We start from the raw sequence: 14915 nt of genomic DNA, 5'->3' as shown, positions 1-14915 counted from the left end.
AGGCGGAGCCCGAGCCGAGCCCGAGCCGAGCCGCTGCCCGAGCCTTGCCCGCGTCCGTGCCCGCCGCCGGGCGCGGCCGCCCCTCGCCAAAAGCGTCAGCTCTTCGGGTTCGGGTCCGCGTCCGCGCGGGCGGCGCCTCCTCTGCAGGTAAGGGCGAGGTCCCGGCGCCGCAAAGTTTTGGGGGGTACCGAAGGTCTCTACGCCCCGGGCCTGCGCCTCCGGTCGCTGCAGGCTGCCTGCCCCTAGGCTTCCTCCGCGCCGCCCTCCGCGGTGCGCTCTGCTTGCACTACCGGCCCCGGCTGACCCGCGCCCGGCTCCAGTCCTCGTGTCCCTCTCCCGGTGGGGGGCGCACCCGCGGGTTCGCTCCGGGCCTGCAAGGGTTAAATCTGTCCCAGCTTCAATTTTTTCTTAAGTTTTTGAGACCTGCCCGGGGATAGTGCAAAGAGCGGCTAACCGGGTGACGGGAGACCTGGATTCAGGTGCGGCCACGGTCAGCGCCAACTTTCTGAGTGACCTCAGACCAGTCGGTCCTGCTCCGTTTCGACGGCCACACCTGGACCAGGAGGGGTTCGCCAGAATGATGATCATCGGAAGCGCTACTGTGTTGCCGTTTTGTGAGTCAGGGGCACCTCTAAGCGTCTCAGCTCCCGGGCTCCTTGTGGGGTGGAACTCACAGAAGTCAGTCTGGGGGAGGGGGCGTCACATCGCAAGCCAGCAGCAGTTTGGGCTGAGCTTTAGGAGGGATGTTGAGTCAGTGTCTGGGACGAGGATGCTACTGGAGCTTAGAGGCCGGGCCCTAGCTTCTGGTGGCCCCTCTGCCATCCACTGACTGTGTGACCTTGGACAAGTTCCCCCACCTAGTTTTGCCACCTACGAAGTGGGGAGGGAGGAATATGCACTAGATGATTATTGCGGTCCTTCCGCTGTAAACTCTGGAGAAATGGAATCTTCCAGGTCTATTTAGGGTTAGTTTGGGTAGAGGAAATATTTCACTAAATATCCACCAGCACTTGCAAATTGGAGTTTAGAAAATAAAGGCATTTGCACGATGCTTTGGGAGTCCCGAAATAGACATGGCAAGGATTGGTGAATGCTGGCCTTCCCTCTGTCAGTGCTTTGGACCATCATAAAATATTCAACAGCATAATGATTTGTTTTCAGTGTGGCTTATAGATCAGGAAGCGTTTCTGTTTGTGAGTCGGTTATTTTTGTTAAAACCTCAAAATAGTTGTTCTGGGGGGGGCAGGGGGATAATGCACTGTTCTAGGGGTCCTGACATAGAGGCCAGTATCTACTCGTTTCTAAAGTGATGGGTGAGATGTTTTCCAATCAAGATGATCTAGAAAATCACTCTAAATCAGACATTCTTTGGTGGGTATCCAACACAGGCATGGTTGGAGAGACCTACAGTTTGGCAAGTACCTATTTTCCAGGACAAGTGCATTCTGGTGCAGCTGCAGCAGAGCAACTGTGATGTAGTTAACTGATGTCCCAGAGGTGAGCTTTGTTCTTTTGCCCAATCTACCGGCCCCCTTGTGCTGCAATTAGCGTCTCCCCAGGGTGTGGGTGAAATCCATTATGACCAAAGGATTCTTATGGAAGTGATTTTATTAGTTTATTTCCTTCCTAGACTTCCCGGTTTTAAGTTTCAAGCTGTATGAAATCAGAGGACTAGTAAGAGTGTGCTTTGTGACTGGGGCAGGGAAACAGCAGAGTTGTCAGAAGTTTGCCTTTTCCCAGCCATACTGTGTAGTTGAAGCTAATTTGTCTGGAGCCTTGGATTGCTCAGATGCTTTAGAACCACATGGGTCTTTTTTGTCTTCCCTCTTCAGTGGGTTGGCAAACACTTTCTCACCACTGGTGCAGGAGGAAACAGGAAAATACCAATAGGCCCTCCCCTCAAGGGGCTCAGGGTCTAGTGAGGAAGAAAGAGGAACATACCACAGGCCATTCTGGGAGTTCTTTTTTTTTTTTTAATGTTTATGAGAGAGAGAGAGAGAGAGAGAGAGAGAGAGAGAGAGAGAGAGAGAAAGAGTGCGAGCGTGCACATGCACACATAGAGGCAGAGAGAGAATCCCAAGCAGGATCTGTGCTATCAGGGTTGAGCTGGACATGATCCAATGAACTGTGAGATCATGACCTAGCAAGGATCAGATGCTTATGAACCTACTGAGCCACCCGGGCACTCCACATTCTGGGAGTTCTTACTGGGGACCTCAGGAACACTGAGGAGGGCACACTGTACCACGGAAAGTGGGAGAAGAAGAGGCGGTGACAAGTGGGAGGGCTACTTTAGGTCAAGGAACTGGTATGAGTTGGGAAAGCTCAGGGCCCAGATGGAGAACAACAGGACTGGTGGAAGCAAGGAGAAGGCAGAACCCTTCAGAGGACAGTGGGAAGAGGTACAGGAGGTTATGAACCTGGGCTTGAATTCATGCTGCTTTGGGGATATTGGGCCCCTGAACCTCACTTTTCTCATCTGTAAAAGGGGAATAATGGCAATTCCAAATGCACAGGGTTAAATGAGATCATGTATAAAATGCCTAAGTGTTTGCATAACAAGAGGTATTTGATAATAGTTTCTCTTACTGAAGTGTTCATGGGCAAGTTCCGTAAGTGTTGCTAGACACTACTGGAGTGTATAAATGGTGCCTGTTGTTTTAGCCTGTGTATTGACTTGGAACCTCACCATCAGACTGGTGTTCCTGTAACAATATGATTTGTATTCAAGGGACCTCCTGATTCAAGGGCAGGGGCTTTTCATTATTTGGGGGGTGCTCCGATGAGACGCTGACATCAACAGCAGACAATGCCCTGTAAATACCGTTAGGTGGTGGGAGGCCACAGAGAGGTTCATCAGAACACGCAATTCCTGCCTCCCACAAGCTTATCACTATGTGCTCAAGGACCCGGGGTGGGGGGATTTGACAGTCAGGCACAGTTATAAATACATAGGCATTGTCATTATGCTGGGAACCAGGCGCCGGCTCCCATCTGCCTCCGTGTGGGTTGCTGGGGGTCTGCAGTAGCCAAGGAAGGAGAATAGGACAGGAAGTTGAAGAATGACATTGCGATGCTTTATGAACCTGTATACATGGCTGAGCAGCCATTATACTGCCCTCCATTTGTTCATGCAACAGTTATTCGTGGAACACCTTCTCTGTGCTAGAGAACTATTCCAGGTGCCGCAGGAACACTTGAACAAAAAGGAAGACCCTTGCCTTCCTGGAGTTTACATTCTAGTAGGAGACACATAATAATCAAGTAAATACATATGTAACTACAGGTTGGCTAAGGGCTGGGAAGGAAATGAACAGGGTAATGTGGGAGCAGGTGATGGGGGTGATGGAGGAAGGTCTGTCTGAGTCTCTAGGAACTAAAAGAGAGAAGGAGTCATTTGGGACTAGCTGAGGGGGACGCGGGTGCAATCCAGCTCAGTACAAGGCAGCCTGGCTTTGGTGTGAGAATGTAGACTCCTGGCTACACCGCCTGGATTTGAATGCTGGCCCCACCGATAACTAAATATATTCCATTGTCAGGTTACTTAATCATATGGGCTCCAGTTTCTTCATCTGTAAACTGGGCATATAACCCTACTTGAAAGAGTTGTTTGGGGATTAAATGAGTGATGTATGTAATGGACTTGAAATAGTGCCAGGTATGTAGCAAGCACCAAATGAAAGTTAAATTAAGAGGGTGGGGTGGCTGTGAGGGGAACAGGAAGTGCAAAGCCCTGGGGAGCCTGAAAGGCTTGGTGTGTTCTAAAACTAAACCGGCTGTGTGCATGGATACCACCCTTCAGTTCTTGGGAGACTCCAGAGGTTATCTCCTCGTCAATACAACGATGTTTTAGCAGTTTTGGGGGCACCTGGGTGGTTCAGTCAGTTGAGTTCCTGACTCTTAATCTTGCTTCAGGTCACGATTGTGAATTCGAGCTCTGTTATCAGGCTCTGTGCTGACAGTTGCAGAGCCTACTGGGGATTCTCTCTCTCTCTAAAACTAAAAAAAAAAAATTAAAACAAAGCAAACCCAAACAAAACTATGTTTTAGGAGTTCTGAAAAGAGGAATACCCAGACACAGCACTCTTCGCTGCAAGAGCAGGCTCCAGGTGGTGTGGTGAGCTACCACCCCCACTGCTCTGGGGTCATCCTGCTGTGGAACCACTTCTTCAGGATCTCTCTCCCTCCCTCTTTTCATCTCTTTTCCCTTTTCGTACCCTCCCTCCCTCTCCTGCCCCTTCCTCCTTTCCTCTGTGTCCCTTCTCTCTCTCTCGCCTCTTCTCCACCCCACCCCCCCACCGACTCCTCTCACTGTGAGCCCTGAAGGGTAGTGCCCCTGGAGTGCTCACTGACATGCCAAGGAGAAGCATGAGTGGTGGCGCCAAAGCCAGCCTTGTCCTCCATGCTCCCTGCTATGAGGTGCCCCCTGGCCAGGGGCACATAGTCACCTGTGGCCTCACTCTCCTCTCCCTTGATCCCTCTTGACTGAAATCCAGTCTCTCACCAAGCCCTGTCATTTTTACTTGGAAAATCTCTCTCAAACATGTCTCCACCTTCCTATTCTCTCTCTGAATGGTGGACTTCTGCTTTGTCTAAAGTGTGGCCCAGCAACCTTCTGTGGGTCCCTCGTAAATGGATAATGAAGTCCACAGTCCTCAGCCTGGTGGACATGAAGGGCTATCTCCATCTTTTTTTTCAAAAAAAAAAGTTTATTTATTTATTATTTTGAGAGAAGAGAGAGTACAAGAGGGGGAGGGGCAGAGAGAGGAAGAGAGAGTTCCAAGCAGCCTCCACACTATCAACGCAGAGCTCGATGAGGGATGACAGTTGAGGGGCTCGAGTTAAGGAAGCACGAGATCATGATCTGAGCTGAAGTTGGGCGCCTAACCACCTGAGCCACCCAGGCATCCCTCCATCTTTTTTTTTTTTTAGTTATTTTATTTGAGAGAGAAAGAGTGTGTGTGAGTGGGGGAGAGGGGCTGAGGGAGAGAGAGAGAGACAAAATCTCAAGCAGGCTCCATGCTCAGGACTGGAGGTGCCCCCCCCCCAACCTCAATCTCACCACCCTGGGATCATGACCTGAGCTGAAGACAAAAGTCGGCTGCTAAAACTGACTGACTGTTAAACTGACCGAGCCGCCCAGGTGCCCCAAGCTGTCTCCACTATTCTCTTAGAGTCCCTCCTCCCTCACCATGTCCTCCATACTTAATCCTACCCCCAGGTCTCCAGGCCTTTGCTTCCCTACCTGACCCCTCCCTAGCGTGTACCTCAACCCTGGTGGTCGTGCCTACACCTGAGGGCCCACTCAGCTATCCTCCTGATCCCTCCTCCCAGGGCTCTCATCTGGCCCAGATCTCTCACTGCCTTTAGTACCTATGCAGAAGCCATCACTGTCAACCATGGAGGATTTTGTGTGCAGTCATTTGTGCATGTAGCCATGGCCATGAGAAGTCCCAGGGAGGACAGGCACAACGTCCCTTTTAGGTCCACCCCACAGCCCTTCTCACAAGCTTGATATGTGTTTGCTGTATGGGACCGACAAAAGCCTGTGATTTTCCCAAGGTCTGAAATGGTTTGAGTCATGCCCCAAAACACAGTGCTGATACCCAGGCCTTATGGTCCCTGGATGAACTCTCTCAAGGCTTTCTGCGCCTTAAAATGTGGATCCTTCACCTGATGAAGAGTTGATGTAACCTCAAACAGGAGTCTGAATTTTGAATTTAGCTTTCCAGGATGACCTATTTTTAGTAAATACACGATGTAAAAAAATGAGCCTTCAAGCTAGATAAATTCAGCCATAATTATTTATATGCTAAAAGGATTCTCCACCGTACCGAAAAAGCTGGCATGGAAGGCTTTCAAATACCAAACATGCCTGTGTACTTAACACCAGTCAGTATATAAAATTTTGATTTATGCATAGCTGTTGTTGCTATACTTCTCCTATAGTCTAAGACATGCACCAAACTTAATATGCATTCACCGAAGCAGAATAATGCTGTCTTAAATTTGTTTTGGTAACTACAGATTACATTATGCAGCTCTGCAAATAGGCAGGTTTTAAAAGTAATGAACCATCTACCCGAAAGACACTGGGAAGCCCTATTTGGTGCTTGGCCAATTGACATGAGGGAAGTAGTCATTAATTTCACTGAAGTGACACAGTATTTTCAGGGACCCACCTGTCGTTTGGAGACCTTTTTTGCCAGTGGTTAGAAATGGTTTGGGCTTCCAATCATTTCACAGGCTGGCTGATGAATGATGTATCTGTTTAACACTGGTTCTTTTAGTAAAAGAGGAAAAAAACAACTCCACTAATTACAGGCTAGAAAAGAGATGGTGGCAAATCTAAAAATATGAAAGTCTATTCTTTTGACCTCTCTTGAGGAATGATCTGAAAAGCTCAGCCGTTTCAGTAAAAGGGTAACATGGCAAATTTTCAAAATCCTGAACGGAAAGAGCTTCAGAGGAACTCACCCGGATGCAACAGTGCTTAGTTCTCTGAGATTTTGACTTAAGAGAAGACAGATGTGCAGGCAGATGAGAAATGCCATGCTTCCTGTTCTATGCGTATCCAGAATGCAGGGTGTAGGCTAGCGCGTGTTATAACCAGTGATAACAGTAACCCCCCCCACCCCGCAAAAAAAAAAAAAACTCTCTAAGGCTAAGTTTTGAGCATCAATATAGGTATACTTCTGAGTTACTGCTTTGTTACAGTTTTCTTTGTTCCAAATGTAGAATTCAGAAGAATGCAAAAGGAAAAGCAATTATTAAAATAAATAGTCTCTGTTCTCTCTGGTTTTCCCAGGAGAAGGACACCAAACCCAAAGTTCCCCTGGTACTGGAGCATGTGCTGTTGGTTCCTGGTGGGGTTAAAGGGTGATGTCCATATGGAGAAATATGCTCTCCCTCCTTCTTCCTTCCTGGGAGTCTGGGTATTAGCATATAGCAGGAGGAACTGTGTCTTTTCTGAACTTCTTTCTGGTTAGTTGCAGCACTTAGTTTTTTTTTGTTTGTTTGTTTTTAAACAAAAGATGTGTAAATGAGTTCCTCAGTGAGAGCACTCCCTGCCTGTATGCTGAAAATCCAGACTGATGCAAAATAGTTTACAGGATATTTTAACTAACAGTCATAGACCTTCACACAGGGTTGCCAACTCCGGAGATGATCAAGTAGAGCTTTTTCTGGTGCAGGAATTCCCCAAGTACACCCAGCCTCTCTCTGCTTGGACCTGCCAATCCCTGAGGCATTTCTACTCCATTGTCAGTTGGCTCTGATTATTAGAAAGTTCTTCATTATGCTGCACTCCCCTCCAGGCGGTGGCTGCCCCATTGGCCTTGATTCTGCCCTTTTGAAGCCCCACACAAAAATCCATTTCTTCTTCCCCATGATGGCCATTTATGCCATTTGGACAATCAAAGACAGGGATCAGGTCCGTGAATCTTCACTTCTTCAGTTAGAATGCCCCAGTTTATCCAATTCCTTGAAAAAGACAGGGCTAAGAATTGGACACAATAGCCATGCAGGTGAGGTCTGATCAGCTCAGAGGGGAGCAAGACCACAGTAGCCTCACTCCAGAGTCTGTCTTTGCATTTAGCACAACCTGAGGCCCAGTTAGGTTCCTGTGGAACAGCATGCATGCTGGTGTCAGAGAGACCTGGTGGGCTGTAGGGGAGGGTGTCCGGGGCCAGTGGCTGATGTGGAGTGGCTCTGGGTGAGGCAGCGCCCTCTCTGCGACTCAGAGCCCTCGTCAGTCTGATCACGTCTCTGGCACTGTGTTAGTGTCCTATGACTGCTGTAGCAAATCACCGCAGCCTGGGCTTAAAACAGCAAAAGTGTATTCTCTCATGGTTCCTGGAGCCCAGACATCTGAAATCAAGGTGTCGAGGGGGCCCAGCCCTAAGGGCTCTAAGGAAGAATTTTTTTCTTTGCGTCTTCCAGCTTCTGGTGGCTGCTGGTGTACCTTGACTTGTGGCCTCATCACTACTGGCTCTGCCTCCTGTCTGGGTTGAATCTCCCTCTACCTCACTCTTATTAGGACACTTGTCATTGCATTAGGGGCCACCTCGATAATGCAGGATAAGCTCCTTGTTTGAAGACCCTTACCTTAATTACATCTGCAAAGATCCTTTTTCCACTAAGGTAACATTTACAGATTCTTGGGAATGGGGCATGGACATATTGTTTTGGAGGGGAGGACACCATTCAGCCTTTGGCTTCTTACTCTCTCTCCTTATGGGACTGTCTTTTCTTGATTGTATTTGAGCCCAGCTCTCCAGGGTCCCTGCCTCAGGTCTCCATTCTGCACCTGTCTTATGTCTTCCTTTCTTTAGCCTCCTGGCTGCTGCTCTGCGAAGCCTGGTTCTGCAGATGTGGGTGGGCCTTTCTGGTCCTTCAATCTTCATCAGCGTGTTCTGGCTAGTTACTGGAGTTTTTATCAATGGGAAGGAGAAGCTGTGGCTATTAAAATATTCGTTACTAGTTCTTAGGCTTAGGGGAGATCCCCTAGTGAACGTGCCCTGGATAGAGAAGGGATACAGAGAAGAAGACTTAATGTCCTTGCATTTCCCCTCTAATTTAGTCCAAGATTGGCTCATTGAACTTGAGGGAAATTATTTATATTCTCAGCACCCCGGTATATATCTCTTTCTGTGAAAAATAGGGAAATGCTTCTTTGCAGCTTTCAGAGCATATTGTAGTATGATCTTTTTGCTTTTTTGGGTAGCCTGTTTCAGAAGTCCCACAGCTCTTTACGTGGAGTCTTTAGTCGCTACTGGCTGATGTGTTCTCCAAATGCAACACAAAATATGCTTTTCTCCAAAGAGCCTATGCATCACTTTGCTTGCAGTAGATGTGCCAGAGTGCCAGGCAGGCAGGAGTGTTGGGTCTGGTGAAGCGGGTGGAGGAGCTGAGGGGATGCAGCAGGGGGGAAGTGGCCTGCTCGTGGCTGTCACTGCCATTCTGGGATTACCAACCCACCCCTGTCCAGAATGTCCTCCTTGCCTGCTGCTCCTGTCGGGTCATTGTACTTTGCTAAGAAAGGTCTCTGCAGGGATGGGGGGACAAGGAGGTGGCGAGGAGGGAGGAAACAGATGACTCAGACAGTCCTGTCCCACCTATAGCTGGCAGCAGGTCAGTGTAGGGTGGGTGCTGGGTGTTACAGAGACCCACGGGAGCCCTGCAGAGGGCTGGCCATGCCCTGGGTGAGATCCAGGAAGGCTTCCCAGGAGGGACTGGTATAGAACAGTACACTGAAAGTACACTTAGTTGTGTCCCCACCGGGACCGCAGATCGCCCCCTTTCTGGTCATCCCACTAGACTTGACCTAGAAGAACCTCAGGTCTGAAAAGGATCAGAAGGATCAGCTAGTAAGATATTCCAACTGCACTGCTTGGAGCCCTAAGGGCAGGTGTGGGAGAACAGTTCAGAGAATGCTGCTTCTTATTTTGCTTGCTGGGTTTAAAGAACAGTGATTTCCCAACTTGACAAGGCTTGTTTGATGTAGCTGCCTAGAAATATCCCCACATCAGAATGCCCTGCCTTATCTAGGAGGTCTTTACCAGGCTGGAGGAGCACCTCCCCAGATCATGTGGCTGTGGGGGTGTTTCCATGTAACCTGCCCCACTTGACTGTGAGCTTCTCCTGGGCAGGGGCTGAGCCTGGTTCAATCCAGAGCCCAGCAGAGGGCCTGGTCCTGGGAGGGACAGGCTTGGCATATGGTGCTGATTGATGAAATGAAAGACATGATTATGATGACTGCCTGCCTTGTATCTGGCTCCAGCTGCCCTCACTGCCCTTGACAGTCAGTCGCCAGCGGCACCCTGGCTAGGGCAAGGCCTCTGTGTTTCTGTCTTAGACCTGTTTCTGCAGTTGATCTGGCCTGCCAGCCAAGCACTAGTGATGGGTGGTGCCTGCCCTCTATACTTTCAGGAGGCAAGGAGACTCTAGACCTAAAATTCAGGCTCGGAAGGTGCTTGCTATCTGTTGTCCTGGGGCATGGCCAAGGCCACCGGTGAACTTATTCACTGGGTCTACCTGGCTCTTCCTTGGTAACCTATAGCCTCAGAACTAGGGTCAGAGAGGCAGTGGGGCATGGGCGAAGTGCCTGGGCTTTGGACTCAGTCATACCTGGGTTTGTAGCTGCATGACCTGAGTCACATTATTTACTTGCTTATTTAATGGAATATCTGTGAGTGTTCAACTTAGAGAAGACCTGAGGAAGACCCAAGCACTGTTTTCAACCTATACATGGTAAATATTCAATATTTGTTAATTTCCTTTATATGTTGTCTGAAGGGCCATTAAGGGGACTTGAGATAACTTCTATGAATTAGAGGCTAAAACCAAACTTTGTTTCCCCCCATCCTTTCCAAATTCCATAATACCTTTCAACCTCCTAAACCTCCAGCATTGCTAACATATTTGATTTCTTCCTCACTCTCTCTCACCTAATAATTATCATCAATTCTGTGTATATTTGAAGAGGTTGCTTCCCCCATCTGGGCCTCAGTTGTTTTTTTTTTTAATCTGTGGACCGGGTTATTCCTAATGTCCTTTATAGCCCTGGAACTACATGTAATTCCACAACACAGATTGAGCATCCACTGTGCAGAGGGTGAATGTTCTAGGCCCCAGGGCACAGAGGGATGGAGGCCACAGCCCAGTGTGGGGACAAACCAGCAGCGTGTGTGGTGAGAGCTCTGGTAGGGGATGAATCCAGAGCCAGGGGAATTGGAACCAGAACAGGGAGAGACCAGCCCCTTGAGGACCGTATGGGCTCTGTGCCCTCAGGGAAGAATTATCTAGAAATATTTGTTGCCAACTGGAGAGCATTATTGATGGAGATTCGTTCCTCCCAGGTGGCGTTAGGATTTTTGCTTTGAATTGGAATTATCAATATGGAAAATCCCAGCAGAGATGGTGCGTATCAGGGGCCTTATTCCTCTCTTCCTCCTGCTTTCCTGATTAAAAAAAAAATTCTAAATCTCTAGAATATATTGACCTTTATGTACAGAAGCTCGGGATACACAGCATAGTTTAACAAGTATCATTTGTGTGTCTAATCGAGAAATGTCTAGGTAGATGCAGAATTACATGCCTAAAGAGAATTAATCTATTTTTTATCATGATTGTGTTCAGAAACTAATTTTCAAAGACAGTTTCAATTTTCCCAGCTGTCTGGATGATAGTTAGAAGCATACAACCTGTGCACTCCCATCCCTTCTCTTGTATTTATTCTGCCCAATTTAATTTGGTTAGATTCTATAAGCTTTTATTGATTGCCTATTAAAAGTTAAGCCCAGTGTTGAGAGTCTTTGGGTATGACAGACTATATCACTATCCAGAAGTTTCTTTCCTCACTGGACTGATAAGACCCAGGAATTAGCAAATAGAGCCATCTATTCACTGGGGAATTGCTGAGTACATTGGTCTGAGTGCCAGCTTTTCCGCTCTGGGCAGAGCGATCTGGAGAGAAGGATGGTGAGGATGGTTCTCAAGAAGGCTTCTGTAGGAGTCTGCACTGGAGATGGGCCAGGGATTGCAAGCAGAGGCAAGGTGCAAGAAAAAGAGCAGGTTGGCAAGTGATTTCAGCAAGAGCCAACTTTTCATTCTCTGCCCCAGCCCCTCATTCTCCTGCCCTGAGAATGAAAATAACATCCAGGTGACCGATAGACACACGAAAAGATGCTCAATATCACTCGTCATCAGGGAAACAAAAATCAAAACTACAGTGAGATACCATCTCACACCTGTCAGAATGGCTAAAATCAAAGAGACAAGAAACGAGTGTTGGTGAGGATGGGGAGAAAGAGGACCCCTCTTGCACTGGTGGGAATGCAAACTGGTGCATCCACTGTGGGAAGACAGGATGCAGGTTCCTCAAAATATAAAAAATACAACTACCCTACCATCCAGCAATTGCATTAGTATTTAGCCCCAAGGTACAAAAATACTAATTCAAAGGGATCCATGCACCTCTATGTTTATAGCAGCAGTATTTATAGTAGCCAAATTATGGAAGCAGCCCAAGTGTCCATTGATAGATGAATGGATAAATAAGAGGTGGTATATATGTATATACAAGGGACTATTATTCAGCCATAAGAAACAATAAAATCTTGCTATTGCAATGACATGGATAGAGCTAGAGAGTATAATGCTAAGCAAAATAAACCAATCAGAGAAAGACAAATACCATATAATTTCATTCATTTGTGGAATTTAAGAAACAAAACAAATGTGCAAAGGAAAAAGAAGAGAGTTATCTTTCAATTTAAGTGTAACTTCTGTTCAGGCCTCATTGACCCTCCCCTCCTCTGGCTTCTTCTAGTATGGTTCCTGGAGCATTCCAGACCCACAGTCTCTGTGATTATCAGGTGAATAAATTGATGACTGAATAGCTGATACTTGGGTTCTGTGTCTGACTTACTTGATGGAACTGTGAAATGTTTGCTGAGAAAGTGGGGAGCACCAAGGTGAAAATGCGGGTGGGTGCTAAGCAGGAAGACCACTGAGGTGGGATGGGGTAAATACCCTTTGGTGAGGGAATAAAATGTTGGTTTTCTGATGAGTAGAAGCATACAGTTGAAAAACAGGGGGAGGGGGGGAGCGCCTGGGTGGCTTGGTCAGTTAAGCGTCTGACTGGCTCAGATCTTACAGTTCGTGGGTTCGGGCCTCATGTCAGGCTCTGTGCTGACAGCTCAGAACCTGGAGCCTGCCTTGGATTCTGTGTCTTTCTCTCTTGCTGCCCCTCCCTTGCTTGTGGTCTGTCTGTCTCTCTCAAGAACAAACATTTAAAAAATTAAAAAAAAATAATCTGGGAGGAAAAAAAACACTGTAGGCATGAAGCATTTGGAGAAAAAACTCTGCCTCCAGAGTAATCAAAGGACTGCAAATAAGGACACCTCCTTTGTAAACTTACTAAAGCAGGTGTCAGAGAGCAATTAGGGGAGGTTGCTCTTCCACTGACGGAATAGTGAGCCTGCAGTAGACCTTCTGGAGTGCAGTTTGGAAATCTAAAGCTGTAAAAATTTGTGCAGTTTTTCACACAGCAGCACCGCTCCCAGGAATTTATCCTAAGAGAATAACTGGCATCGTATTATGCAAAGATGTTTATCTCAACATTGTAACACAGACATTGCGAAAATAGAGCCTATGCCCAGCAGTAGGGGATCAGCTTTAAAACTGGCCCGCCTATCAACAGAACATAGAAAATAATGCATAGAAATCAAGACATAGGTAAATGTTTAAGGGGTATTGTTCTAGGGGAAAAAATCAGGCTAAAAACCAGGGTATACAGAACATTTGCAGTTACGTTGAAAATGTGTATTTTCACACAAAGAGGCTAGAAGAGTAATTAGCAATTTGTAGATTGTAGCGGATAATTTTTATTTTCTTCTTTCCAAAGAATAATTTCAAAAATTTCTACCAGCCAGATGTATTACTTTTATTTATTTTTTTATCTCCTTTTTTATTATTATTTTTTACTTTATAAAGTTTCATATTTTTTTAACATATGCAATTATTTTCCATCCTTTACAATACAGTAGTTGCAATGACACTCAAAACAGAAAAGCAACTTTTAAATGGGGGAGGGGTGTGAGTGTTATTTAAGAAGAGAGAAGCTATTAGAGAGCATTGTTTGAGCTTCAGTGCATTGAATGCAAGATGGGTGCATCGTTTATCTTGCAAATTCCAGACAGGTAGTGTTTTCTTCATAAGGAAGAGTGGTCTTCGGTCCATTTGTATGACTGTATTTATAGAAGTGAAAGCTTTGGGGGAAGGAAATAGATTGATTTTTTTCTCCTTGAACTTTTGAAATTATTCTTTCCACTCCATTTGTAATTGAGCCCAGGGAGCTATTCTTATGTCTTCCTTTCTTGGGCACTGCATTAGACCTAAAAATGTTAACTGGCTTAGGATGTGGGTTTGGCTAAAATGATTCCCCTTGAAGTCTTCACCGGACTCTCTTGAGTGCCTAAAAAAATGGGGTCCCAAGGAAGACTACCTTCTAAACTCTATCTTGCTCTTCTGTCGGGTCTGTTTGGCCCCCATGTCCTCTGCCAAACGTTGATAACAGGTCGCAGACCAGCCCCGCATTGTTATGATCATGGGCCCCCGTCAGCCCCACATAAGGGACTCGGGATAATGCACCTGCACTGGGCACTGTCAGTTGGGAGGTTTATATAGAGGCCACCCTGGCATCACCTTATCCTGTGGACGTAACATTAGTCTGCAGAAAAAGAGATCAGAGCTGGGTAGAATCTCTTTAAATATTAATAATAGTGATGCCTTTTGCCACACATCTCCGAAGAGCTCTGAGCATTTCAGACATTACCTCATCATTAATTTTCAGTGTTCTTGGGTGAGAAGTTGAGGGGAAGTCTTATGGTCTCCATTTGGCACAGAACGTAGCAAATACTTTACAGTTAAACTAAGGAGTTGTCTTGACCAGCTATCACCTGATAAAAAGAATTGAGGCAATTCTTGTGGCATAGTCTTTTACGATTGTCAGATATTTGTCACGAATGACATTGCCTTCCTGCATTTTGCCCCATGACAGAATGAGTGTGTATTGTGAGCAAGGCATCGGCTGAGCACTGTGGCCAGGAGTGAAGTTTAATCTCCTTAGTCCCACACTTAAGACCTTTGGTGATAGGGTTTCCATCTGCTGTTCCTAAGCTAAGTCCCTCAACCCTCCTTGACATACCCTTGGTCCCCACATCACTCTTCCTGCTCTTCAGGAAAGCCCCAAGTCATCTCCCTTACTGCACTTTCTATGCCCTTCTTCTTACCCTGCAGGTGTCACTGTCCCACCCTTCATAGCCTGGTCTCCTGCCCCTGTATCCCCCAACTGTAGCCACAGCTGGATGTGAGGTCCCTTCATCAGACACTGCCAGCCCCTCTGCCGTGCC

The 14915-nt window shown here is 46.9% G+C and overlaps 1 protein-coding gene across 1 annotated transcript in view; it reads left to right on the top strand.

Moving 5' to 3' along the window:
• The first annotated feature begins 95 nt into the window (after window positions 1-95).
• Window positions 96-14915, top strand: part of FRMPD1 (FERM and PDZ domain containing 1) — an 89635-nt gene continuing 74815 nt past the window's right edge. Inside the window, exon 1 of the mRNA XM_029920265.1 lies at window positions 96-147. The gene's annotated coding sequence lies outside the window, so the exon portion shown is untranslated. The remainder of the gene's footprint in view (window positions 148-14915) is intronic.

Source organism: Suricata suricatta, chromosome 13 (assembly GCF_006229205.1).
Source record: "Suricata suricatta isolate VVHF042 chromosome 13, meerkat_22Aug2017_6uvM2_HiC, whole genome shotgun sequence".
NCBI lineage: Eukaryota > Metazoa > Chordata > Mammalia > Carnivora > Herpestidae > Suricata > Suricata suricatta.
This window is presented reverse-complemented; position numbering and strand designations above follow the sequence as displayed.